At 57.0% G+C, this 3,134-nt stretch overlaps 1 long non-coding RNA gene across 1 annotated transcript; it reads right to left on the bottom strand.

Annotated features, from left to right (window-relative positions):
• Positions 1-354: 354 nt before the first annotated feature.
• Positions 355-2,556, bottom strand: LOC128816008 (uncharacterized). Its single transcript, XR_008439768.1, has 3 exons — positions 2,477-2,556; positions 1,434-1,525; positions 355-504 (listed from the first exon to the last, which is right to left on the bottom strand). It is a non-coding gene; the product is annotated as an uncharacterized LOC128816008 (long non-coding RNA).
• Positions 2,557-3,134: the final 578 nt, after the last annotated feature.

Genomic DNA, 3,134 nt, shown 5'->3' with positions numbered 1-3,134 from the left:
GTTTTCCTCATATTTCCACCCCCCCCCCCCCCCCGAAAACCTATCAGCTTCAAAATGTATCATTTTTTCCCCTTAAATTGTAATTTTCCAGGTTATTTGTCCATGATGGAGCCTGGGGGTTAGAGGCACTGGGGAAACCAGAGCAGGAACTGGGTGAGTGCTGAAGGGCACCCCAGGGGGACAGGGCATTCCAGCCCTGCAAAGGGCACGGAGGATCGGGATGCCAGCACGGGCACCAGGCAGCCCAGAATCCTTTGGCTGTGAGGAGCAATGCCTTTGCCATCATTCTGCCTATTCCTGAACCTCATGGCAGCTCCAAGGGGCTGAAAGGGCATGAAATGAAGGCACGAGTGATGATGTGTGCTGCTGATTTCACCGTGAGCTCCTGAGGAAAGTCACTCTGTGTCCTGAGCAGGCCAGGCAGGTGCAGTGCTGGGGGCATGGAGCAGCCCTGACAGGCTGCAGGAGCCCCTGCTGGGCTTTCACTCAGCAGCCCAGCAAATGCTGTGTGGAGGAAAAAGAGAAGAAGGGAATTTAGGAAGATATTTAGGAATAAGTTATTGTATAATATTTAAGAAGAAATTCCTCCCTGTGGAAGTGGTGAGGCCCTGGCACAGGCTGCCCAGAGCAGCTGTGGCTGCCCCTGAATCCCTGGAAGTGTCCAAGGCCAGGCTGGACAGGGCTTGGAGCAACCTGAGACAGTGGAAGATGTCCCTGCCCATGGCAAGGGGGTTGTAACAAAGATGTTCTTGGAGGTTCCTTCCAGCCCAAATCATTCTGGAATTCTGGGATTCTATGAATGAAGGGCAGCTGGGGAGGTTTTTCTGTGAAAGAGCCCAAAGCCTCATTTCTCAGCTGTACTGGAGTCAAGAGGGGGCTTGGACACCTGCAGGAAAGCCACAGGCAGCTACAGAGGCTTCTCCAAGTGAAGACAAATGGTTCTCATTCCTGGTGATCCAGGGAGGAGAATCGAGGGTGACACAGTTCGAGGCAGAGGGGAAATGATCTCTCCAGGAGCTGGTGTGGTGAGCCCTGGCTCACTGCCAGGCCGGGGAGCTGAGGGCAGCCCCAGCACAATGGCAATGTCCCTGAGCCCAGGAGAGTGCTGTCCTGAGGAACTGACAAACCTGGGAGCAATGATGGGGACAACAGGAGGGACTCAGGTGTAGCTGAGCTCGAGGTGGAGCAGAGCAGTGTCTGCACGGCAGGGATGGGCAATGGGCAGGAGATTTCATAATTTTATTTTGCGAGGAGCGTGTTGCGGGATTCGCCAGGAGATGGAGGGAGGGCTATCATTGAATCACCCTCCCAGCTTCCCTTCCCCAGCCTGCTCCTGCAGGAGCTCCACTGCCCTTTGGCCACAAGCACAGAGCTGGAGCTGTGCCCCCTGGCCCCCTCGGGACTCCCAAAGCCACCCCGGGGCCATCCCATACCTCTCAGCTTGCTGGGCTTGGGCACTAGGCCAGATTCAGCATCCTGAGCACCGTATGTCCCTCTGGGCTCCAAGACTGTCCCTCATGAAGACCTGCGGGGCAGAGAGAAAAGGGGACGTGTCCTCACAGGGATCAGAGAGGCTTTGGGCCAGGGTGAGTGACGCTGTGCTAAAACTGGGCTGAGGGGCTGCCCCTGCACTGGGAAATGCCAGCCAGGCTGGCTGGGTTTTTGAGAGAAGGAAGAGACGAGTCTGGCACAGCACGGTGGAGCTGAGAGTCACCATAGTGATAGTGGATGGAGCAGGGGGGTGCTGGGGATCACCAGCCATGGCTGCCAGAGGGGACAGGGGACATGCAGGGCTGCAGGACAGCGGGCTCTGGGCACCCAGCAGGACAGGGAGATAGGCCAAAGGCAGGCATGGATGACAGAGGCACATCAAAAACAAGGGAAGGGCATCAGAGAGGCTTTCTAAGCCTTTCTAAGCATGGCTGGATGTGTGGAGAGCAGGAGAAAAATCAGAGAGCTTTGAAACCTTTGGGAGAAACATGGGGCCAGGACTCTGCTGAGCAGGTGGGACAGAAGGCAGGGACAGTGTGAGTGTGGAGGTGGAGAAGAGAAGGCCTGGGAGATGGGGCAGCAATCCAAGGGGATTTCTCCAGGCTTAGAGATGTTTGTGCTGCAAACCAGAGGGGCCCTGGCACTGCTTATGGGGACAGCAGAGCAGAGCAGAGGGAGGTGTGATCAGGCTGTCCCCGTGGCAGGGAGCTGAGGCTGTTGCCACGAGAAACAGAGGCATCCAGAAGAGTCCCACCACGGCAGCAGGGCACAGCACAAGAGGGTGAGGGCTGACAACTCAGGGCTGACAACTCTTGCATCCCTTATGAAGGATGCTGTGTGGGAGGGCTGAGAGGAACAGGGTCCTTTAGGGAGGAGGAGATGGAAGCAAATCCCAGAGGAACTGTTTGGAGCTGAGGAGTTGGCTTGGGGCCTTGTGTTACGGTTTGCCCCATGGGCACTGGGAGTGTGTGACCCCCCTGCTCACACCAAGGCCCTTCTATTTCATGTTTTGGCACAGCAGGGCTCAGCTGGTGGTGGCTCTGCAGCCCACAGGACAGGCTGTGGGTGTCACTCTGCTCCGAGGCAGGAACAGTTCCCCTGGCACTGTGTTGCTGCTGTCTCCAGGGGTGACAGAGTGGGTCTAACGTGACAATGGCCAGTTCCGTTATAATGGGCCAGATCTTTAATGCCAGCAGGAGAAATGATGTGTCTGGCTCCATCCAAGAAGCTGGGGAGGGACTGGGGGAAAATGTGTGGAGTGGAAGGTGAGAGAAGGAGGCAGTGACCAGGGATGGACACAGTGCTGAGCACTGCTGGGGCTGCTGGGTCTATGGGACAAAAACCCAGGGCTGGCCCAGGAGCTGGGGACAAGGAGGAGGTGAGTGAAGGCAGGTGAGGGCACTGCAAGTGAGCAGGGTCCAGGGCCCAGAGCTCCTAGCACATGGAGGGGCAGGAACAGGGATGTGCACTGAGCACTTGGCTCCCCCAGACTCAGCAAGCTCTGAGAACCTCCAGGGAGATCCTACAACCTTCTGCACTTCAGGGTGCTGCAGGTACCTCTGGAGACCACTGAGGGGTGGAAGGGCAGAAAATCTGAGGTGGGATGTAAGAGATGAGGGATGTGTGCCTGGTGGCAGACATCC

The sequence above is a fragment of the Vidua macroura genome, chromosome 17 (genome assembly GCF_024509145.1).
Source record: "Vidua macroura isolate BioBank_ID:100142 chromosome 17, ASM2450914v1, whole genome shotgun sequence".
Lineage (NCBI taxonomy): Eukaryota > Metazoa > Chordata > Aves > Passeriformes > Viduidae > Vidua > Vidua macroura.
The sequence above is the reverse complement of the archived record's forward strand: the minus strand, read 5'-3'. Positions and strand labels throughout refer to the sequence as shown.